Consider the following 25,877-nt stretch of genomic DNA (forward strand, 5'->3'; position numbering starts at 1 on the left):
CTCCCGCCTTGGCCTCCCAAAGTGCAGGGATTACTGGCATGCGCCACTGTGCCCAGCCATTCTAGGGACTGCAAATGGCTTTTTTCAAAAGCACATTGGGCTGGGCGCAGTGGCTCACACCTGTAATCCCAGCATTTTGGGAGGCCAAGGTGGGCAGATCACTTGAGCCCAGGAGATTAAAGACCAGCCTGGGCAACATGGCGAAAACCCGCCTCTACAAAAAAATTACAAAAATTAGCTGGGCGTGGTGGTGCACACTGTAGTCCCAGCTACCCAGGAGGCTGAGGTGGAAGGACTGCTTGAGTCTAGGAGGCCCAGACCACAGTGAGCCACAATCACTACATTGCCACCTGGGCGACCCTGTCTCAAAAATAAATAAGTAAATAAATAAATACCATACCAAGCCTCCTACTATAGAATACTAAATCAACAAAATCTAGCACCTGTAACACTACAGAAATGTATTACATAACATTCAAGCCAGAAAGGGGCCCCCAAGATACCTAAAAGGCATTTATTTGCCTTAACTGGCACCTGACCCCAAATTTGAAGAAATTACTCCGGTTCAACCACAAAGAAAACTGCCATTCTGTTTCTAAATCAAAGAAATATATTTTGTCAAGATTTTCTATGGCTTCTTATCAGTGCTTGTACCAGAGTCCAAAGTCGAAGTACCCCACCCTACCTTCACTTGATGTTCCACCTTTTTTTTTTGAGATGCAGTCTTGCCCTGTCGCCCAGGTACAATGCTGTGATCTTGGCTCACTGCAACCTCCACCTCCCAGGTTCAAGTGATTCTCCTGCCTCAGCCTTCCAAGTAGCTGGGACTATAGGCATGTGCCACTATGCCCGGTTAATTTTTGTATTTTTAGTAGAGACACAGTTTCACCACATTGGCCAGGCTGGTCTTGAACTCCTGACCTCAAGTGATCTGCCAGCCTCAGCCACCCAAAGTGCTGGGATTACAGGCGTGAGCCACCATGCCTCGCCATGTTCCACCTTCATGCTCAGTCAGAACAGTTCTATTATTTCTCACTTCACTGGGAAGACTCACCTTCTGTTAATTCCAAGTCCCTTAAGCTGATTTGCATTAAGATTAAAAGGACTGTGCTCACTTCACAATCTCAACTGAGCACTACTCAAGTCACAAAACCTGTATTATTCTGGATATGGTCTTCTCCTTCTCCTAGTGTTCACTGTTTCTATGCTTCCTCATGGATCTGCTTCCTGCTAGGCCCAACTTCTCCATTTAGAGGTGTTAAATCAAGTTTAGCCTAAAGCTGCCTCCTTACATATTTTAAGTTTGGCCTAAAGATTTCTCTGTACATAATGAACTATAACCTAAATGGTGGTAGAAATAGACTGTAACCTACTCTTGTGCCAATGCCTGAGTTTTGGCCAAAGGGGGGCCAACTGTTCAAACCATGAACAAATAAAGTGACTGCCGGCAAAGCCATAACCAATTCAGCCGTTTCTATACCTCACTTCCATTTTTTGTTCATCATTTTCCTTTTTCTGTCCATAAATCTTCTACCACATGACTGCGCTGGAGTCTCTGAGCCTACTCTGGCTCAGAATGCTTCCCAATTCATGAATTGTTCTTTGCTCAATTAAACACTGTTAAATTTAATTTGGTTACGGATTTTCTTTTAAAAGAGAGTAAAAGGCTGACAAAAGAAGTCTTATTTTCATGAGGAAAAACTAGGTGTCCACCAGGAATCTCTCTCATGAATTAAGGAAGGCTCTGGGCAAACCACCCTCCTCTTAGGAAAGAGTGATGCATTCTCTCTGATTGGAATGTCAGAGAAAGAATTTTTTAAAAAACAAAGATATAAACTTTTTTTAATACTCCTTGTTAAAAGGAATTTGAGCTGACAACCTCTATACATCACCAGGGTACCTTAAACTCCCTTTAGTCTTATAATCCTTACTCAAAGCTACCTGTCAACATTCAAAGTTTTTACTGTAACTTAAAAAAAAAAAAATTCACCTCCACCATCATGACCTCCTAAATTCTGAGACCAAATAAAACATTCTTCTCTTTCTCTTTACCCCTCCCAAGTATTCTGCGAACCCCCTCTAAACCATAACATACTAAAATGGCTTAGTGCTGGGCTGGCTTTGAAGCCAAGGAAGGGTGCGGCTCTCAGCTAGTGAGGGGGCCCAGGACTGAAAGGGTACAGAAAGAAACAAAACCTGCTTCTCTATGGAGCATGCATGACGCACACACAGGACTGGTCTAACAAGTCCTGATCTCTCAGGCCAGGCCGCCTCCTTCTCCTCCCCCATTATCCACATGCCTCTCCAAGGCCCTCCACTGGGACAGTTAACATTGAGTTTTCTCTTATCCTGAGAAGAGACTGAGTTACTTACCTGGATCCCTGTGCAACCTTGCCAAAGGCACCTCACCTAGCCTTAAAAGGAGAAAGCAGGGCTTTAGGGAGAGGCCGATAAGGAAACAAAGATAAGAGGGAGGGGCAAAAAAAACAGAGCGAGGTGTTAGACTAAAGGAAGGGGAGAAGCCAAATGCCTTTCTCCTTCCTACAAGAGGAGAAAGATCAGGTACACTATGAAAAATAAGAAAAAACCTAATTGAAATGCAAAGGTATTGTTTAGGTCTCATGTCATAAAAGAGAAATCCTAAAATTAACTAAGACACCTTATACCCTTCCATACCCTAGGCTAGGGAAAAAAAAAGTATTCGTGGAAAAGCTTAACCTTAGAATTTACTAGGGGTCACCCAAGTGTTTGAGCTCACATTCCTTTTTTAAATAGCAGCTTCTCAGCCGGGCGCGGTGGCTCAGGCCTGTAATCCCAGCACTTTGGGAGGCTGAGGCAGGCGGATCACCAGGTCAGGAGTTTGAGACTAGCCTGGTCAACATGGTGAAACCCTGTCTCTACTGAAAATACAAAAATTAGCCTGGCGTGGTGGCGGGTGCCTGTAATCCTAGCTACCCGGGAGGCTGAGGCAGGAGAATCGTTTGAACCCAGGAGGTGGAGGTTGCAGTGAGAAGAGATTGCGCCATTGCACTCCAGCCTGGGCAACAAGAGCGAAAACTCCGTGAAAGAAAGGAAAGAAGGAAGGACGGAAGGAAGGAAGGAAGGAAGGAAGGAAGGAAGGAAGGAAGGAAGGAAGGAAGGAAGGGGAAAGAAAGAAGGAAAGAAAGAAAATAGCAGCTTCTCACCAAACTTCCTGACTTTCAATCTATTTCCCCACCTCTTTGCCCATCATTTGAAAATAACTTGGAAAAGGTGGAAGCATGTAATTGAGCCATATTTACACAGTCCCAATTTCTCAAAATCCTGAAAAGACCAATAAGGCACTCTTTTCATCAAGTTTGGAGTATGTCTTCTTTTTGAGACAAGCAACAGGGAGACAGAACGTGTCAATCTATAAATAAATCAATCAGAAGTGTTAAGGTCCTTTCTCAGCTTTAGGACAGAGAGCAGGAGGAAATGTTTCTCCTTATCTGAAAGAAGAAAATCCTACTTTGAAGGGGAAGAAAAGTTGTGTATTATTGCTCTTCCCCTTGAAGTTATCATATAATCCTTTCAACACCTGCTGAGGTAATGGCCTCTTTTTATAAATAAGCATACTGCCTATATATCACAAGTATTTAGTATCTTGCCCAAGCTCATCAACTAGGAGTAAGTAGTGGAAACTTCTATTTTATTCCAAGTCCATGTTCCTTCTTGATAAAGTGGAAAGAGTATGAATTTTCTATGCTTCCTGTGGTTAAAAGTCATTCTTAGGGCCAGGCGAGGTGGCTCAAGCCTATAATCCCAGCACTTTGGGAGGCTGAGGCGGGCAGACAGCTTGAGCTCAGCAGTTCGAGACCAGTCTGGGCAAAATGGCAAGACACCATCTCTACAAAAAAATTAGCCAAGTGTAGTGGCACGTGCCTGTAGTTCCAGTTACTCGGTAGGCTGAGGTGGGAGAATCACTTGAGCCTGGGGGTTCCAGGCTGTAGTCAGCCGAGATTGTGCCACTATACTCCAGCCTGGATGACAGAGTAAGACCCTGTCTCCAAAAAATTTTTTTTAAAAAATGACATTCTAGTTCCAATTGAGAAGTAAACCCAAAGTTAACATTTTTTTACGGAGAGGGGAAGGAGGCAAGAGAAGGTGGAATGGAGCCAGCTAGACTTTTGGGTCTTACCTTCACTTTAAAGAACAAAACCTTACTCAATTTGGGAAGAGTAGCTTGCAGTCTACCTCAGATTGTCTCCCCTTTTATAAGGACCTAGTACTCGGGAGGAAGGTGCTAAGAACAAAAGAGGCACTACTCTGTAAAAATCACCTACCTTACCACTGGCAAGCCTGCTCTAGAAAGCTGGCTACATGTCACATTCTCTGATCACCCCCTCAACCCTACCACAAGAAAAAAAAAATCCAATCACAAATATCCCTACTCTCATTTTTAATGTGACATCTCACTAAGCCAAAAGCAAAGATCAGAGCTGGGGTGGGAAACAGAAGGAACTAGAGGCAGTAAAGATTGTGCTAGCCAGCATAAGAACAGAGAAGAAGGATTGTTCTAGTGGTATGTTAGCAATCTGCCTCTAGGGCAGCTGTCCTCCTGGACAATCAAAGGCGGGTTTGTGTGTGTGCTCAGGAACCAGCCAGCTTGGCTCAAAGTTAAGGACTCAGCCACCCAATCCACAAAGTGAGAAAAGATGCCTGTTTCACAGCTGGAATGGAAGGCAGGGAAAACACAAAACAAGGGAGAAAAGAGGGAAGGAAGAGAGAGGGTATTGCAGGTGCTATTTCAGTCTAGACATAGGGAAGAAAAATCCCAGGAAACTACCAACCATTGTCTAGTCATGTTCAAACATTAGGGAATTGCTAGTAACTCTTAATACTAAGTAGGTAGGTTTGTCCTGATCTGTATGTAGTAGGGTGCCAATTGGAAGGATGAGACCTAAAATGTAAAGGACCTCAGCAGCCCCTGAGGTCCTTTACATTTCTGTCCCTTTTAAACCCAACAAGGTACCTGCAATATACACAGCAAATGAACATTCCTTAACGTCTATTTCCTTCTAGAATTCCTTTCTTAATTAAATCCTAGAGATCCACAAAAAATAGTAGCACACACAAAACTCAGTAAGCGTCCCAGTGCTAAGAGATCGAGGCCATTTATATAACTCAAGTGCTAAAACGCAAAAGGCCACAGTCAGAATTCACACTCCCTAATCCCTCGGAGTAGCTAGATGCTCAGAGACCCATTAGACACACAAAGGCTGCTCTCTTCTCGGCAGAGCTCTGCAGCAGAGCTGCTCTCCAGGGACAAAGAGATTTCACAGGAGAACCACAAAGACATCGACCCTCTCTGTTCCCCCACTCCCAGCTTTCTCACTTCCTGTCACAGTAGCACCAGACCACAGTCTCCCAGAAACAAACAAATACAAAGTGCTGGATTCTGGGCTTCAGGCCAACCGCATTCCAGGGCATCCTGTCTACCAATCACGAGCCAGAGCCCCCACTTTGCCCTGCTCAGCCCCTTATCATGTTCACGGAAAACAACCCTCCTCTCTGCCCCAAGCCAACACTACGTAGGACAAAGCTCAGGCCTTCAAGAATCAGCAGAAAGATACTGTGTGTGGATCTAAGAGTTTGGAGGGGGTGAGGGAATTTTTAAGATTCCTACTTGGCAAGTTTCTTCACTTTGGAGGCACTGCATTAGGGATTTTAAAGCTACTGCTGCTGTTAATTCAGCTCAGCTACATGTGACACATCCCATTATGGCAATTTGATTACCAACCTAGGTGAATGGAATATTCCTATTTGGAGAACTACTTTAGGAACTTCACCTTCCCTATCATCCACCTCAGTTTTCAGCCTTTCAAACTTTTTCCCTACAAGCATAGAGTTGATTACTAAGACAGGCTCCACAGAGAACAAACAAAGGCAGCGGACTCCACCCTACAAAGAGGCAGTTTAATCAGGTGCTGGGAGCAAAGTTCCCCATTTCCCTAGAGAATGAGAGGACAACCACTAGGAATCACACAGAAGCCAAATCCTGGCAGCAAAGAGGTCAAGACAGCAACATCAGCTTTTCCTGCTCACAATCCCCTGAAGTGGGTCAGGGGCTGTAAATTTGGAGCCTAGTCAGAAAAGAAAGCCTCCTCTCCTAATAAGGGTCCTCCACTAACTCCAAGAATGAGATAAATGATAGACGTTTCTATTATCTCGTACAACCCATTGGAAATTAGCCCTAAGTCACAGAAGCAAAAATGCAGACAGAGGTTAAGCTGCATAAGCTAGAGATTCTTGAAATCCAAAGAAGCAACACCCTCTGCCCAAAGGGCTCAATTCCCTTTGCATAAAAATAGCATGATGCTCAGCAGAGTCCTCCAACCAGAGGGGCATACCAGAAACTAACTAGTAGTATGCTATCACTTCTCATCTTTTCTTCTCCCTTTATTTTTCTTATATTTCTTTCATCTTCTTAGATCTGCTAGAAGTAGTATGAGCCGAACCCTCGTCTAAAGCAGCACATGATACAAAAGAACTAAGTCTAAAACAGACAACGTAGAAGGATTTAGTCCTTGGCTAGGCACGGTGGCTCAAGCCTGTTGTAATCCCAGCACTTTGGGAGGCTGAGGCAGGCAAACCACTGGAGGTCAGGAGTTCAAGACCAGGCTGGCCAACATAGTGAAACCCTATCTCTACTAAAAATAAAAAAAATTAGCCGGGCATGGTGGTGTACACCTGTAATCCCAGCTACTCCAGGTGGCTAAGGCAGGGGAATCACTTGAGCCTAGGAGGCAGAGGTTGCAGTGAGCTGAGATCATGCCACTACACTCCAGCCTGGGTGACTAAAAAAAAAAAAGAAGGATTTAGTCCTTATCTGGATCTGGTATGACCAGGTGGCAAAGGTAGGGCAGTAATATACACAATAGCCATTCTAGGGTGGGATAGAAAAGAATATTTAGCAACACTATGGAACTTCAGCAGCAGAGCCTAGCCATTGCAAACTCTATCACTGAAGCATACACAAAAAAAAGTTAACAATCTCTTACTTGGCATGGAATCAGACTAACTCCCTTTATCTCTCAAGAATACTGAACAGTTAGTTATGACAGTTAGTATTCTTACCCAGTTCTTCCTCATGCATAGCCCAGGCCAAATAATCAGAGTTAATTAAGTACCACAGTGTGAAGTAGACATACTAAAGCAGATAAAAATAGTAGCTTTTAGTAGGGGAGAGTTTTCTGAGATACCAAAAAAAAAGTTGTAAAAGACACACCCAGGCAGAGAACTGAACACACCCACATCAATGCTGCTAATCCAAAAGGATGCTTGGCAAGTTCTCTGCATCAAATTGAGCAGGTGAGACAGAAAAGGAGTGCTGACTCAGAAATATAGTAATCCTGGGGTGTGAGAGAGGGAAGAAGACAAGTATAGCCAACCAATTACAATTCAACTTAACTTCACCAGAGGTCCCAGTTCTAATTGTATTTAGGCTCTTTGCAGACATATTTAGAAACCCCAACTAAAGGAATAATGAATGGATATGAAGAAAGCCTCTGGAGGGCCCAAGACGTAAGCTGAATACTCAACGGGTAGGAAGGATGAATCTGTTTTGTTGTCTAACTTCCCACACCCCTCACTCTCTCCAAAGCAGGCCCAACACTGAAAGAATTACAAGGAGGGGAGGCAGAAGAAAGAATGTGACTGGGAAAGGTTTAGCTACATTCCAACTAGCCAACATCCCACATAGCATTAAGAGTGCCTGAGAATTCAAACCCACTACATAAGAGTTGCTGAGACTCTGCTAACACGCATCCAATTCCTGTGCCACCAACCCCCACCCCCAAACACTCTGAAAAGAAGAGTAATTGAGATAGCTCGATGAAGGCACCAGCTGTTTCCACCACCACCCTCCCTTGCTCGCTCCCTCCCCTCCTGAGACCTCAGTTCAAACTCACATCAAACACTTAATACAATTGACTGGTCAGTAGGAAGGAGAAGCCTGGACTAAAATAGCAGTAGGAGTGCCAAATGGCCCCACTTAAAGGAATGCTTTCTTGGCTCAATTCAAAAATAAGAAACCTCTGTCATCCACTCCCCTCTGCCCAATTATGTTCTCCTTTCCACAACTTACCCCGCTCCGTGTCAAATGAGTTTCAGTTTCTTCCCTCCAACTCCTTGGTCTATTTTCAAATGTCAGAAAATACAAGGCAGGTGTATATACGGTTGAATGTAAAAGTAATACCAGAGAGATTAGGCTTCCCAGACTAAATCCAAACCTAGTACAGGGCTCCCATATAAGAACAACGAGACAGGGGTACATCCAGCACCCATCTATGTGTTTCAAGTGAGGAAAAGAGTAAACCTTAAGCGGCTATACACAAACATTAGTGGTAACACGATTACTAACATGACCAGCCCCTCCCCCACCCATATTCCAAGTTGGCCAGAGTTAACCAAGGAGGAAGGGAAGGAAGCCAGCACTTCCTTTTCAGACAGGAAGTAACATTGGCCCTTCCTGTCCAGTTTTAAACAAATTGTCCAGCTAAGTTTCAATGCTAACATCCTCTCCTGAATTTGTTCCACAATTTAAAACCACAGATACAGTCTAAAGATTTATCTTCCTCCCAACAGGCCAGTCCTCCAAACCATGCTAAGTGTTAGCATAACCCCCAAATCAAGAGGTAACATCTTTAATTCCAAAACAATACAGGACACAGAGGTAAATCACTTCACTTCAAATTAACGACTTTCTCGTCATGTCTACTACAATAAACCATGTTCTATACTTCTCTTTTTTGTTTTTTTTGAGACGGGGTCTCCCTATATTGCCTAAGCTGGTGTCAAACTCCTGGACTCAAGTGATCCTCCCTCTTTAGCTTCCTAAGTAGCTGGGACCAAAGGCACAGGCCACCATGTCTGGCTCTACTTCTCACCCTAACTAAATAACCATCCACCTGAGAAATAACATATACATGTAGCTTAATTCAAACATTCAGGTTTTGTGATCCTGAATCGTGAATGATCAGAATCACCTAGGGAGTTTTTTGAAAAAATTAAATCCCCCCTCTACATCAGTTTCTACAGGGAAGTCTGGGAATTCATGTTTTAAAAAAAAAAAAAAAAAAAAAAACCCTCATAGGCTGGGCACGGTGGCTCACACCTGTAATCCCAGCACTTTGGGAGGCTGAGGCAGGCAGATCACCTGAGGTCAGGAGTTCAAGACCAGCCTGGCCAACATGGCAAAACCCCACCTCTACTAAAAATACAAAAATTAGACAGGTATAGTGGCACACGCCTGTAATCCCAGCTACTCAGGAGGCTGAGGCACGAGAATCACTTGAACCTGGGAAGCAGAGGTTGCAGTGAGCCAAGATCGTGCCAGTGAACTCCAGCCTGAGCAACAGAGTAAGACTCCATCTAAAAAATAAATAAATAAATAAATATTAAAAAACCCCTCATAGACTCTTAACGCCTTTTGTGAACCACTGTAGTGGCCTATCCCTAACAACCCACTGACCTTCTTGCTAAAAGGGCACTGGTTATAAAATACATTATTTGAGCCAGTTTTACTGCTCACCAGACAGCTCAGATCATTATTCAGTCTAGATTAGAGGCTCTTTGAAAGCATGAATCTAAATATAAGGATGGCTGCAATGGCACAGTCCTAACTCCTGTACTGCAGACTCAGAACCTAGAAGGAAGAACTGTCTAACTTGACAGCACCATCTTCTCTGGAATCCTGAGTTGCTACATTGTAGGATATCCCTCCGTACACTGCAGACTGGAGAACCAAATTAAGTTTAAAACATCTTAGATGGCCTTCAGGGAACAGAGAGCTATGCCAAATTTTCAAAGGCTGGTTCTACATTCTATCCCAAAAGAACTCCAAAGTCTTAAATCTACCATTAAAGATCCTAGATAATTCTAAACCATTTGACAAAAGAGAAAGAACCAGAAACTCTGGATTCAAGTGGTTACCTCTGACACTTATGCAAGCCACTTTAACTTCTGGTTTGAGTAAGAGCAAGCGAGTAACAAAAGGTCTTTAAAATAACTAAAAAGTGAAACATTCCTACAGGTGAACATGTCACTGAAGACTCAAGAAACAAGAATGGCATTAAAAGACATACTCTCTCCCAGATCCCAAAGTCAAACAATAAAGGTACATTTAAGCCGGGCGCGGTGGCTCAAGCCTGTAACCCCAGCACTTTGGGAGGCCAAGACGGGTGGATCACGAGGTCAGGAGATCGAGACCATCCTGGCTAACACGGTGAAACCCCGTCTCTACTAAAAAATACAAAAAACTAGCCGGGCGAGGTGGCGGGCGCCTGTAGTCCCAGCTACTCGGGAGGCTGAGGCAGGAGAATGGCGTAAACCCGGGAGGCAGAGCTTGCAGTGAGCTGAGATCCGGCCACTGCGCTCCAGCCTGGGCGACAGAGAGACTCCATCTCAAAAAAAAAAAAAAAAGTACATTCAAAACAAAAAACAAAGCCAAAAAGAGTTTGTTTTTTTGTTTTTTTGTTTTTTTGAGACGGAGTCTCTCTCTGTCGCCCAGGCTGGAATACAATGGTGCAATCTCAATGCAACCCCCGCCTCCGGGGTTCAAACCATTCTACTGCCTTGGCCTCCTGAGTAGATGGAACTACAAGTACCCACCACCACGCCTGGCTAATTTTTATATTGTTTCTAGTTGAGACGAGGTTTTGCTATGTTGGCCAGGCTGGTCTCTAACTCCTGACCTCAAGCGATCCGCCCACCTCAGCCTCCCAAAGTGCTGGGATTACAAATGTAAGCCACTGCACCTGGCCAAAAATTTTTTTTTAATTTAAAACAAAACAAAACAAAAAAAGACATAGCCAGGCGTGGTGGCATGTGCTCCTAATCCCAGCTACTTGGGAGGCTGAGACAGGAGAATCATTTGAACCCGAGAGGCAGAGGTTGCAGTGAGCCGAGATTGTGCCGTTGCACTCCAGCCTGGGCAACAAGAGCTTAACTCCATCTCAAAACAAACAAACAAACAAACAAACAAACAAACAAAACATACTCTCAAGCTGGTCACAGTGACTCATGCCTGTAAGTAATTGCTGCACTTTGGGAGGCGAAGTGAGGAGGATCACTTGAGCCCAGGAGTTCAAAACCAGCCTGGGCAACATATAGAGACCATGTTTCTACAAAAAATACAAAAATTAGCCAGGTGTGATGGAGGCTGAGATGGGAGGACCATTTGAGCCTGGGAAGTTGAGGCTGTAGTAAATCATGATCATGCCAGTGCACTCCAGCCTGGATGACAGAGCAAAGCTCTATCTCAAAAAACTCTCAAGACAACCACAAACATCTGGCACCAGCTATATATGATGACATAATACATATTAACCAGTTGTTTAAAACAATTTCAAAATTTTGGGTAATCTCTGATTGCCTGGATTATTTCCCATGCAAGATGATACACTTACCTGACCAAAGGAGGAGATGGGAAGAAAAAAAATTTCTTGGGTGAGGTCATCCCTGGTATTAAGTAACCAGATGACAACAAGGTAAGCATAATTAAAGGGAAGAACAGAGGGTAACCAGGTCAAGAGTCAGAGCTAAAAACTCCAAAGATAGAGGAGAAGAGGAGTGAGAGACAGAGAGACAAAGAGAAAGTAAGAGGGACAGGGAGAGGGAGAGAGACAGAGGAGACAGAGAGAGACAAAGAAAGAGAAGGAGACGGAGACTCTCACTGAGGGACAGACCAGCTAAACCAGAATTCTTAAGAGGGAAAGTAACAGTGGGTGATTCAAAACATAGGTACTCAATCAGATATCCTTTTACTTTCCTATATGGGGTTGCCATAGAACATCAAATCACTAAATAGTTGGTGCTTCTTCCTCAACTCCATCCAAGTCAACTAGGTAAAGTGGCTCAGGATGTGCTTTAATAACCTCTAATGCCTAAACAAACATATGGAAAGGGAAAGTGGAGACATCAGTTAGTCATCAGGGATAATCATCTTTCCTGATGTGCAAGACAGAAATATGGATATGGTGACCTATAAAGGGGTCCTCAAAGCCATGAATTCTCAACAATCAAGGCGTGGGGAAGCAGGAGCTTTTTGGTCAAATGAGCAAAAGGAGAAGCAGCAGACAAGTGGGGCAAGCCTATTTAGTCAAAAGCACATAAACCAAAACAATAAATGTTGTGCTCAAAAGGAAACTGTACAGGTCTAGGCTGTCACTCCTGCTCATAGAAAACGACTAGGTAGATAAGAAGATGGAGAAATATACAGCATTTCTCTGGGAAGGAAAAATTTAGGGGCTGGGCACAGTGGCTCACACCTGTAATGCCAGCACTTTGGGAGGCTGAGGCAGGCAGATCTGAGCTTGAGCTCAGAAGTTTGAGACCAGCCTGGGCAGCCTGGGCAACATGGCAAAACCCCGTCTCTACAAGAAAAAAAAAATAAGCGGGGGGTGTAGTAGTGCATGCCTACAGTCCCAGCTACTCAGGAGGCTGAGGTGGGAGGATGGCTTGAGCGTGGGAGGCAGAGGCTGCACTGAGTTGAGATTGTGACACCGCAGAGACAGAACTTGTATCAAAAAAAAAAAAAAAGAAAAATTTTGATCTCACTTCCCAAAAACAAATAAGCTTATTCTAAGTAGCTGCCTTATTATTATCATTCTCTAAGAGAAGGGTAATTAACCTATGCAAAATTGGCTACTATGCAAATTAGCTGCTAACTATATTTTCATGGAGATTCCACAATGGGAGAAATATGGAGGTTGGGTCAGGTGCTACCTCCAGTTACAAGAAAGACACAAAAATTCGGTAACAGCCATTGCCTCTGGGGTTTGAAGTGGAGATAATTTTTTTTGGTACAATATAATACACAACAAGACCCTACATTATTCCCCTTCCCCCAAAATACATTCCCAGTGGACCTCTCTGGACAGGTCTCTTACTTCTCCTTCCCTCCTCTCAATCTTTTTCGTTCACTGGCAATAACCAGCCTCAGGGCCTTTGCACTTCCTACTCCTCATACCTACATGACTCCATCCTTCATTTCTCTTGGTCTCTGTCAAACATACCTTACACATGAGACCCTCCCTGACCCCTCTATATAAAATAACCTCACTCCCACCCAGGGACTTCTTATCCTCCATACTACTCATTCTACTTTACTTTTTTCTCAATAATATTATCACACTCTGACATACTACATATTTACTTGCTTATTATTTGTCTCTCACAACTAGAATGTAAGCTCTTTGAGAACAAACAGTAGGTCTATTTTGTTTGTTGTACTTCAGTGTATGGCATACAACAGATTCTCAAATTTCTTTTGAATGGAGATGTTTTACTTCCTTCTTCAATGAATACAAAAAGTTAAATTTTAGAAAAAATAAACCAACTTTGTTTTCTTTTTCTATACTTTTTTTTTTCCAACTGTGATCTTAGTTAGGCCTATGAAGAGGCTTAGGTGGCCTTACCTGCCTATTTGGCTGACCTTCAGCAGGGTAGACATTCAAGAGGCCAACTGTGCTCCAGTTAACAAAGTAGTCAATGGAGAGCAGAACAGCAAAGAGGTTACAGAACTTCCCCCATTCCAACAAAGCAGGAAAGAAATCAGATTGGCATCAATTTCTCTTTTAAAATAGGCTATTTTAAAAGTGTACTGAATATACACCAGCTACTTTATTTCAATGAGATTTACTTCACTTGCAATGAAATGGGAACTGCAGGTGCTTTGATAAAGGTATTGAGAAGTTGACCTAGTTTCTATAACAACGTCTTATGTCCTCAACCATGAGAATACATTTTAGTTTCTTAAAATATGAGCTTCCTAGAACAAAAATCTTTTCTCTTTCTTTCTTTTTTTTTTTTTTTTTTTTGAGACAGAGTCTCACTCTCTCACCAGGCTGGAGTGCGGTGGCGCGATTTTGGCTCATTGCAGCCTCTGCCTCCCAGCTTCAAGTGATTCTCCTGCCTCAGCCTCCCAAGGAGCAGGGACTACAGGCACACGCCACCACACCCAGCTAATTTTTGAAATTTTAATCGAGACAGGGTTTCACCATGTTGGCCAGGATGGTCTCAATCTCTTGACCTCATGACCCGCCTGCCTCAGCCTCCCAAAGTGCTAGGATTACAGGTGTGAGCCACTGTGCCCGACCATGTAACAAAAATCTTTTTACTCCATAAAGATACCTCCTAATGTGCTACTGCACTACAATATAGAACAACATAGAAAGCACAAATAAAAAACAGATAATTTACTCTGGAGAAAGTAAATTTTTTTTGCTCAACTGTCAACTAAACCAAAATGAGTAATTAATCAAGAAATGTGGATGAAATCTAAAAATCAAAGATAAAACCAATCTGAATCACTAGAAGAGACCAGTCTTCTTGGATTACAATTGATTCCTAAACTAGATCTAACTGAAATGAAGTGGTATCTTAACAGTTGTACCTTTAGCACACGGGTACAGTTTATTCTAGAGTAAAAATCAGAAATACTTCTTTTTTTTTTTTTTGAGACAGAGTCTTGCTGTGTCACCCAGGCTGGAGTGCAGTGGCACAATCTCTGCTCACTGCAAGCTCCGCCTCCCGGGTTCCCGCCATTCTCCTGCCTCAGCCTCCCGAGTAGCTGGGACTATAGGCGCTCGCTACTACGCCCGGCTAATTTTTTGTATTCTTTAGTAGAGACGGGGTTTCACTGTGTTAGCCAGGATGGTCTCGATCTCCTGACCTCATGATCCACCTGCCTTGGCCTCCCAAAGTGCTGGGATTACAGGCGTGAGCTACCACGCCCAGCCAGAAATACTTCTTTATATTAACTGTGAGTGAGGCAAAGCAATGCCCATGAAGACCTAAGGGAAAACCTAAGGGGAAAAAAAGGAAACCCAACCTAAAAGAAAAAAAAAAGATAAGGGAGGCAAGAGGAGGCAAAGAGAGACAAAGGAAGACACCACAGAGAATAGGAAAGCAAAAGAAAAGGAGAAAATACAGGAGAATTGGTAGAAGAAATTGTAGGTAAAATAAATGTGGGGAACTGAGTGTGGGAGGCTATGGGGTGCCAACAGAAATTAGCTTAAATAGCCAGGCAAGGTGGTGTGTGCCTGTAGTCCTAGCTACTCCAGGGGCTGAAGTGGGAGGATCACTTAAGTCCAGGAGTTGGAGACAGGACAACATACCAAGACTCTTTTTTTTTTTTTCTTTTTTTTTGAGACAGAGTCTCACCCTGTCACCCAGGCTGGGGTGCAATGACATGATATCAGCTCATTGCAACCTCCACCTCCCGGATTCAAGTGATTCTCCTGCCTCAGCCTCCCGAGTAGCTGGGGTTACAGGCATGTGCCACCATGCCCAGCTAACTTTTTTTTTTTTTTGTATCTTTAGTACAGACGGGGTTTCATCATGTTGGCCAGGCTGGTCTCAAACCCCTGACCTCAAGTGATCCGCCTGCCTCAGCTTCCCAAAGTGCTGGGATTACAGGTGTGAGCCACCATGCCCGGCCTCTGTCTCATTTTTAAAATAAAAATGTAAAATAAAGAAAAAGTCTTCAAAGAAATTGGCCAAGTCTTATTTAGAACACTACTTTCATGGGTTCTTTAGTATGAAGAAAAGGGAGGAAAAAAGAAGAAAAATTCCTAGACTGGAATAAACCTGCAAGTTTCTAGGCAAGGTTGCATCTAACATACATGTATTTCCCACAGACTACAGCTTGCCTTTTTCACATATAAAAGCTGACTCCTTTCTCAGAAGCACACTTCTCACAGGAAACATTTATGAACTCATGTCACAGTTTTACAAATGTCCACAAATAAGTGTTGCAAACACAGAATGATGTCCACAAATTATTCTGCTTATCCTCCTCCCACTAACACTTCACTTTACTAAAGTTATCCATTCTCATACTACTGTTGAACTTCACCCACACAACTCTCCAATATTACCTACTACTAAAAATAATTTTTTCCCATTTAAAAAATTTTAAAGTTAGCTTTTACTCAGGAAGCCCATATATTCTGTAACGCAAGCACCTACATCTACCACAGGTTTTAAGAGACCTTCGGCCGGGCATGGTGGCTCACACCTGTAATCCCAGCACTTTGGGAGTCCGAGGTGGGTGATCATTTGAGGTCAGGAGTTCGAGACCAGCCTGGCCAATATGGTGAACCCCCCGCAACTAAAAATACAAAAATCAGCCAGGGGTGGTGGCGGGCACCTGTAGTCCCAGCTACTTGGGAAGCTGATGCAGGAGAATCGCTTGAACCCAGGAGGCGGAGGTTGCAGCGAGCAAAGATCATACCACTGCACTCCAGCCTGGGAGACAGAGCGAGACTCCGTCTCAAAAAAAAAATAATAATTAAAAAAAAGAAAAGATCTTCAAGGGCATTAGTTCAACAGACAAACGAAATTTGAATTATTTAAAGCATCCATTCTAATAGCAAACACAAGATATTACTATGAGCTGTGCATTACTCTATAAGTTTTACATATGTTAAACAACTTTAGTGTCACAACAATCCTGTAAGATGGTTGATATTATCCCCATTTTACAGATAAGGAGGCCAAGGCAGAGAGAGATTAAGCAATTTGCTCTAGGTTACATGGTACCTCCGTGGCAGTCTGGCTCACCATCCATGCTCTTAATCATTATGTTATGCTCCCTTGCCTCACCATATTGTGGAAGTCTCAGATTGGAAACTCCCTTTTTGGTTAGCATATTGACCAAAAAATATAGAATAAAGCATTTGTGGCAACATGTTAACAAATGATACCTAGGCAAATGAAGGGTATACTGGAGTTACTGCGAGCAACTTTCCGCAAGTTTGAAATAAAAAGTTGAAAAGTGCTTTTGTCATCACATCACATCACATCAAACATCATGGGACATGTTTTGTGAAAGTCATAACCAAATTACCTACTGCTGACCAGCAAGGAAGGCTTTAAGATAAAATTATGGCCAGGCGCAGTGGCTCATGACTCTAATCCCAGCACTCTGGGAGGCCAAGGTGGGCAGATCATGAGATCAAGAGTTCAAGACCAACCTGGCAATTACGGTGAAACCCATCTCTACTAAAAATACAAAAAATTAGCAGGGCGTGGTGGCGTGTGCCTGTAGTCCCAGCTACTTGGGAGGCTGAGGCAGGAGAATCATTTGAATCCAGGAGGTAGAGGTTGCAGTCAGCCGAGATCATGCCACTGCACTCCACCCTGGGCAACAAAGCAAGACTCCATCTCAAAAAAAAAAAAAAAAGATAAAAAAATTATTTGGCTCTTTATAATTCCCCCACTATATGCCTGATCTAAATTAACCACACCACACCACACCAATCAAACTGAAGGGCTCCCTGGTGAGGAAGTGGCCCTAAAAACAGGGAACACTATCCCTGAATAAAATGGTAAATTCAGGCCCCATTCTCAGTACTTAATATTTAATAACAACATGCAATTCCACGTAGAATTAGGGAAAAAATTACTTCCAAAAAATACATTAAACAATTAAATACAAGTCAATCCATACCCTAATTTCCCCCTCATTAGTTCTAACCAGAACAGTTGTTCTTGCCTTCTTACAATCCCCCTGCCAGGCTATATCAATGCTCTATTGGAAACCTTAGAGGCAGCTGCATAGTTTAGGCAGAGCAATTCCCACTTCAGCTTTGTGTGGCATTTAACCCTTCTTTGAGGGAAGAGAACGTGAAAGAATATTTGTAGTTATTCACATCCTTAATACCTACAGTTCACTCCTTTAGGCAAGTTCCTTGTTAATACCTTTTAAATAACCCAAGAAAACTAATTTCGGTTCTTAAACTCATAAGCTTCCCAACACATGAACAAAATCTAAAGTTTGGTGGCTAAAGCAGTGATTTAAAGAATACACTGATATTCAAACATACTTTCTTTGAAACACTGATGTTCAAAACTATCATCCCAAGCTCTTAATGTTTTTATTAACAAGCATAGAAACCATTCACCTCCAAACAGGGCTGAAAGCAAACTTTTCTGCTGATGTCTTAATATATTCTCCCCTAAGAAATGGCTGCATTTAAGGTTTTCACAGGCGTTGAAGTTCATTATGAAATGAACTGACTAGGATACTTTTTTTTTTTTTTGAGATAGGATCTGGCTCTGCAAGTCCCCCTAAGTCTGGAGGGCAGTGGCACGATCTCGGCTTGCTGCAACCTCCACCTCCCAGGCTCAAGCTGTCCTCCCACCTCAGCCTCCTCAGTAGCTGGGACTACAGGCACACTCCACCACACCCAGCTAATTTTTGTATTTTTTGTAAAGAGGAGGCTTCACCATGTTGCCCAGTGATCCACCTACCTGGACCTCCCAAAATGCTGGGATCACAGGCGTGAGCCACCGCACCAGGCCAGATCCTTACTTTTTATACTATTCTTTGTACCACTTGCCAAGAAAGGAACAGGATTAAAGAAATGCTAAAATGTAAAATCCTCCATTATCTCCAGAAACTTTGCTTAAAAATATAAGGGAGGGCCAGGTGTGGTAGGGCACACCTATAATCACAGCACTTCGGGAGGCCGAGGTAGGAGGATGGCTTGAGCCCAGGTGTTTGAGACCAGTCTAGACTACATAGAGAGACCCCATCTCCACAAAAATATACAAAAATTAGCCAGGCATAGTGGTGTGCACCCATAGTCCTAGCTACTCAGAAGACTGAGATAGGAGCACCATTTGAGCCCAGGAGTTTGAGGCTGCAGTGAGCCATGATTTCACCACTGCACTCCAGCCTGGGTGACAGAACAAGACCCTGTCTCAAAAAAAAAAAAAAAAATTAAGGAAGGAGAGGCATAAAAGGTTGAAACTACAGACTACAGTAAAAGTTGCAGAAGTACATTGCAATTTGATTAATCTATGTTGTTTTGCTTCCTTTCAAACCTTCCCCACAAATCAGTCCCTCACTGATTCTCATCAAATGCCTTATTTAACCAAGGCTTACTGAGCACTTCAGTATGTAGCAGACACTAAGACAGGTGCTAAAAAGATAACAGAGATAAGACAGTACCTACACCCAAGCTGCTCATAGTCTAGAGGGAAAGACAAGAATATCTGAACCACCTCCTCCTACAAGCCTATCTCTGCAAGTTGATGATATCCTATCATTCCAAACCACATACCTAAAAATTCTCTGGAAGAAGAAATTTTACTGATAATTGAACAATGTGTGACACAATTCCAGGAAGTTTAAGAAATTAGGACAGCAATGGTGGGCATATGGATATAGAAAGATTCTCGTTCTAAAGATTAAAATAATATCCATTCTAGCACATCTAGCTCCCCATGGGCTCTATGGAAAATAGATCTTTTACATACATTATCCCAACAGGGGTAGTGGGGAGTTGCAGGGGGTTGGAAATTTGAGTACTGCCCCTGTGCCAAGATGAAACACTCCTGCCTCTAACAAGGGCTCATTTTAGTTCGAGCTGTTGTTTCCATTCTCTCTGGTGAATGGCAGTATATTAGTGGTTAAGTCCATGGACTTTGTAGTTAGTCAGAGCAGGGTTAATCCTGGCCTCAACCATTTACAGGCAGTGAGATTTTCACCAAACCTCAGCTTCTCTGAGGGTCAAATTCCTTAAAAAAAAAAACAAAAAACAAAAAAAAAAAAACGGTGGTGGGAAATTAATAGCTTACGCAAAATGCTTAGAATACACTAAAAACAAGGTGTGGGGAGGTAGAGGGGAATGAGGGCCTTGGCAGTTACTAACGGGTACCAAAATAGGAGATAAATTATACAAAGCTAATCATTTTGTTATTCCAATTGATAGTGATCTATTTGCATCCATCCTATCTCATCCATCCCTAGAGAGCAACTACTTCATAAACCTAAGGCTGGATTGTAATTACTTAGTGCTTTTCTTTTTGTTAATATCTCCAAATAGTCTCAATTTTACCCTAGCTCAGAAAACATGTTGAAGCTTCTCTCCATGCTGGAACCTTGAGAAAGGTACTAGAACTCCAACCACGTAAAAGAGAACCGCCCCCCCTCCGCCCCCCAATCTGGAACACAGACCACTACCTTACTCACATAACAAAGAAACCAACCGTATATAGGAGGCAAACAAGGAAAGAAAAATCTGAACAGCTCATACTTACCTGTCATCATTTTTTACCCCAAAACCAAGACGAGGAGCAAAACAAAAAAATTTAAAAAATAAAAGATTTACTTATCTGCATCCCTTATAATTCCTGAAAGAACCAGTAGAGGTGAGGTAAAAGACAAATCTTCCATCTTATCACCCCAAAGGCTCTGTACTACACACCAGTCAAAACAACGCCTTAGTTCGTGGAAATAGTCCTGGACACTAGGTTAACCAGGATGCTCACTTCAGCTACACAAAGCCCACTATTTAAAGCTAAACCCAAATCACCACCACTCAGTCATCCAGAACCTATTTTCAAACTGCCTTTGTACTCCTCCTTCAGATTCCCTCATCCCTCCCCCTAAAGGTTGAGTGGGAAACAGACACTCTGGAAGCAACATGACCAACACTATAAAGATCCAAGAAACCTCCCCAGGCTGGAGTCAAGGCAGAGAGAACATTTGAAATAAAATTTGGAAAATACTAAACAGACTATACACATTGTATTTTTTTCTTTCTTTTTAACTGTACTTGTTATAATTATGAGATCCAGACATCAAAAATTTCCTGCAGCCTTTGCCTAGATTACATTCAAAGGAGGAACAAAGTTCTGTTTCCTCCTGAAGCCACAACTTCACAAGGATGAAATCATCTTTCAAGAAATACCCTCATTCTAGAAAAGAAATTCAAGGAAGTCTAGTCTTAAAAAAAATTTGCGGCAGGGGGGTGGGGGGTGGAACGAAATCAGATTATTAAAGATACATACCAGTTTAAAGCTAATGACCAGCTTACACACTAAAGCCCATCTTGTTACAATTAGGACGGTATCTATAATTTTCAGGCTGATTCGCATTTTCAAAAAGAGAAGAGAATACCCTAGTTTTTCAGCTAGTGATGAGTTGGCTATATAATTATCTAGAATCAGTACTTTTGCAAGAATGTATTTGCGAAAACAAAACAAATCTTAAGATTAAATATATGAAAGCACAGTCATAGGCCTTCAGCTCTAAGAGATTTAAGATTTCATGGTAAATTAACTAAACGATAAACTCCAAAAAACAACTTTCAGTTTGGTTTAAAAATAAAAATCTCCCTTGTGTTTTCTGAAACGTATTTTAAACACTAAACTTTGTATAAATGGTTTTTCTAAACCTAATTTTATTCCAGCCATGGCCCTTTCAGAGTGCAGAAACCTGAAAATATTTTCAGGTGTGTAGTCACTTTACTCAGGTGAAATAAAAAGCATGATTAGAATTTCCTTATCCCTTTAAACACATAAACCAAACGTTGTCGTATTTGCAGATTTAACAAACACCTCCACAAATCTTTGCTATCAAAGGTAGTTTAGAAGGAAGAAGGAGATGGCAATGCAGTTAACATTGTTCCGTATGTTTTCTTTCATAAGCCAAAGCAGGGAGACTACATCTAGCAGGAGAATGAGGCTCCCACCCACCGCACCTGGAAAAGTAAGAGGGATCCACCCAGAACAGCAGGGCTGAAACCGATACAGGCCGTTCAAACTCTCGGGGGAAAAACAATACCATTTACGCTGCAAAGCTCCCTGCAACTTTCCACTTCCACAAATCCAATGATAAAGAAAAAAAAAGTTTGAAACATATGAAGAACCATCTGTATAACTAGGTTCCGACACGGACAAATTCCTTTCCCAACCCACATGCAACATGCCAAAAAACCAACTTTTGGGCTCTGAAAACAGAAATATGTTAGCTTAATCCAGAAAAAAAAACAACAACAAAAAAAAAAAAAAACGTAAAATCAACACACCAAAATGTAAATTTTCAAACCTGCTCTTACCCCTCTGGATCTACTCAGCTTCCTGTATTAGAGAGACCTAGAAGTTTGTTTCCAGGTCTTGTATATTTCACCTTTTTAAATATAATAAAATACCAAAATCTACCCCGCCAAAGTATTGAAAGTAGAAAGAAAAATAATTCCTTAAAAGTTACTCATCAGCATAACAGACTCTCTCCCGTTTTTTAATTCCCTCCCGTTACCGTAAGACAAAAATTCGACTTGCTTATCCTCCTTTCCCCGTCAGTACATACATTTTCTTTAAAAGCCACACACCTCAAATGTGGAGTTCTAAAAACCAGTCCTTTAAGAAAGAAACCCAAGTCTTCGCCAAGGTGCTGAGAAAGACAAATCCAGCAAGGCAGTTGATTTTTCGCCACCTCTTCCTCCTTTCAGGATCTTTCCTGCTCTTCTTTCTCTCTCTCTCCCTCTCTCTTTTTTTTCCCCCTCAGATCCAACACCTAAAATGGAAGTTGCACCCAGCCAAAGGCAAGGGAGCCTGGGTGGTGACAAACTGATCTGGCAGCCCTACCCCCTTCGCTTTCCTAAGTGATGTCAGCCCCTGTGAGCTTCCAATAGGAGTCAGGCATAAATCAGGGAGCTGACCTTATCCAATAGGAAACTTTATTATAGAAAATTAAAAAAAGAGAGGAGGAGAGAAAGACACGGGGGGAAGTTTATACATATATATTTATATTTATATATTTATATTTAAAGTGGAGAGACTGTACAATCTCTGAGGAATTACTGCAGAGCTGAGGGGGGCGGGGGAGGCAAGGGAAACAAGGAACAAGGGCTTTTCAGAATGGCACGCCTAAGTCTCAGTTCTCTTTGATGATGGGTTCTTGCTCCCTCTTCCGTACTATCCCAGTGGGGAAATAGAAAAGAACTGATTTTACTTGCCTCCTGCTGTTTGGTTTGTTGCTTCCTACCCCAAAGCATTTCCCTAAAGGAAGATGGGAAAGAAAGGAGAGAGAAATCCTAGAAACAGGACTACTATATGTTGACTGGGATGGTAGGGGATATCTGAGGTAAACCCAGTTTCACTGTTTTGGATTAGTTGCATTAGAGCTAATTTTTTTTTTTTTTTTAATTTCTAGACTTGTTAACAGTTTTTAGTCTCTATACTCTGAATTAGAAGGAAGCAGAATCCACTGGGCTGTTAAAGAAAATCACTGTCTTCCCAATTTGTCCCCAAATCAAAATAATGTGGGTTTGTTGGGAAGAGGAAATGAAATCCAATAAACAAACAATATATTTAGAGGGAATAACAGCATAGGTAAAGAAAGTAAACATCATGTCAAGAACATTTTATTTCTTTGTGAACTTCAAGCTTAAGATGATCTAGTTCATATATTCTCTTTTTACATTTGACCTAATTAAAGGATTATTGGGGTATTATTTTTCTGAGTTAGGACATATTTTTAAACTGTTAGACCATGATGGACAGAGGCTGGATTTTTTTTTTTTTTACATGCTCGACAAAGATTAGCATTTTATGATTATTCCCTGATTACTAAAACAAAGACAATGATGAATAAAAGATTTCCTTCTACTTTCTTACTAATAAATCTAAAATTTATGCGATAGACTGCTGCCAAATGAGTCTTCATGAAGTTTTCATAATCTAGAATAGAAATATGAAACTTTGGCTGGGCACAGTGGCTCACACCTGTAATCCCAGCGCTTTGGGAGGCCGAGGTGGGTGGATCACCTGAGGTCAAAAGTTCGAGACCAGCCTGACCCAACATGGCGAAACCCCGTCTCTATGAAAAATATAAAAATTAACTGGGCATGGTGGTGGGCACCTGTAGTCCCAACTACTCAGGAGGCTGAGGCAGGAGAATCACTTGAACCCAGGAGGTGGAGGTTGCAGTGAGCCAAGATCACGCCATTGCACTCTAGTGTGGGTGACAAAGTGAGACTCCCTCTCAAAAAAAAAAAAAAAAGAAAGAAATATGACACCTTAAGAACATAGGTTTTCACAAACTGCCTAGCTTCAAACTCCACCTCTGTAAGTACACTTACTCAAATATATGTACTATTATGTGACCTTGACCCAAATTAAATAATCTGAGCCTCAGTTTCCTTAACTATAAAATGGAGATAACTATCTCTCTCACACAAGACTGTGGTGAGAATTAAAATACACAAAAAGTTCTTTGGGCCAGGCTCCGTAGTTTAAGCCTGTAATCCTGGCACTTCAGGAGGCCGAGGCAGGTGGATCACCTGAGCTCAGGAGTTCCAGACCAGCCTAGCCAATAGGGCAAAGTCCCGTCTCCACTAAAAATACAAAAATTAGCCAGGCGTGGTGGCACACACCTGTAGTCTCAGCTACCCAGGATGCTGAGGTGGGAAAATCGCTTGAACCCAGGAGGCAGAGGTTAAAGTGAGCTGCACTTGTGTCACTGCACTACAGCCTGGGCAACAGAGCAAGACTCCGGTTCAAAACAAAAAAAAATTTCTTAGTGTATGGCATATAGTATAAACTCACTAAGAATGCATTATCATTATTTTTATTATTCAGTAACTACCCTGCCCAAAACCCTGCAGTGGTGAGCCACTCCCAATGATAGCAACCAATGATGAAGTGTCTACCACATAAGAGGTATTTTGGGCTCATTACCTCAAACTTCTAAAACATGACCACAGAAATAGTACTACAACCATTCCACAGATGAGGAAACCAAGGTCCAACAAGATAAAGAAATTTGCCTGATCTCATCTGGCTAAGCAAACCCCCACCAATCTGACTCCACAGCCCATGCTCTTTCTATTACGTTACACTATGGTCAAGATAAAGGTCAAGAGAAATCCTAGAAACGGGACTACTGTATGTTGACTGGGATGGTAGGGGACTATCATGTGTTTTCAAGGCACCACATTTATTCATTCAGTACATTAAAGTAACACATTATTAACCATAATCTGACCTTTACCTAGCTAAATCTTTACCAAGCTAAACAGGAATTCAACTCCTCAGCATGAATGTGCTTTTAATCATGCTGATGTAGTCATTATCCACTCCCTTATATATGGTTTATCGTCTCATAGACCTATATTTGGTCTATGGTGGCCAAAAAAGGACTTTCCTCAGAAGTGTTGAAAAACCAAACATGCATTACAGCACTTGTTTGATGGGCTTTAAACAAACTACAGCTGAAAATGAATACATTATAACAAAGATATGAACAGCCTTTAAGCTTCGTTACCTAAAAATCTTCTCCTTTTATTTTATCACATTTTCTACGTCTATTCCCCATCAATTCCTAGTCCTCCATAGCAAGTTCAAAAGCCAAAGATAATTATCAAAGGAAAACAATCAGCACAAAAATGTCTGTTGATTCATTGGTTCCTAGATCAGAGCCACATACTAGAATGTTATATGATTTTCTACAGGCAGATTGGTCTTGTTTGTTTCCTTCACATCACTGCTTACAACTTGAAAGTATTTTGTCTTCCTTTTTCTTTTGTTTTCGTTTGTGTATATGTATATTTCTGTCTCCCCCATCAGCAGATAAGCTCCATGGGCTGGGCGCGGTGGCTCACGCCTGTAATCCCAGCACTTTGAGAGGCCAAGGCAGGCAGATCACAATTTCAGGAGTTTGAGACCAGCCTGGTCAACATGGTAAAACCCGTCTCTACTAAAGATACAAAAAATTAGCCAGGCGTGCTGCGTGGTGGCACACGCCTGTAATCCCAGCTACTCCGGAGGCTGAGGCAGGAGAATTGCTTGAAACCAGGAGGAAGAGGTTGCAGTGAGCCGAGATCGCACCATTGCACTCCAGCCTGGGTGACAGGATGAGACTCTGTCTCAAAAAAAAAAAAAAAAAAGAAGATAAGCTCCATGAATAGTGTCTTTCTTGTTCATGGTCTATCCCCAGAGCTCAACCTTGTATCTCATATTTAGCAACAACTAAATGAGTGAATAAAGTCTCTTAGCTTGCTAGTTATATATTCCCGGTCAAGTTATTTAAAATTAATGAACATTTAAAATAGGCCAGG

At 42.1% G+C, this 25,877-nt stretch overlaps 1 protein-coding gene across 9 annotated transcripts in view; it reads right to left on the minus strand.

The window, feature by feature from the left end:
- CTNND1 (catenin delta 1) overlaps positions 1-22,438 on the minus strand; it is a 56,732-nt gene extending 34,294 nt beyond the window's left edge. For 4 of the 9 annotated variants that reach the window (XM_023215556.1, XM_023215554.2, XM_023215553.1 and 1 more), the window contains exon 1: positions 22,149-22,438. The gene's annotated coding sequence lies outside the window, so the exon portion shown is untranslated. The remainder of the gene's footprint in view (positions 1-22,148) is intronic. The other 5 variants (XM_023215561.2, XM_023215559.2, XM_023215555.2 and 2 more) reach the window with 3 other exon arrangements.
- Between the last annotated feature and the right edge of the window lie 3,439 nt (positions 22,439-25,877).

Source organism: Piliocolobus tephrosceles, chromosome 13 (assembly GCF_002776525.5).
Source record: "Piliocolobus tephrosceles isolate RC106 chromosome 13, ASM277652v3, whole genome shotgun sequence".
Lineage (NCBI taxonomy): Eukaryota > Metazoa > Chordata > Mammalia > Primates > Cercopithecidae > Piliocolobus > Piliocolobus tephrosceles.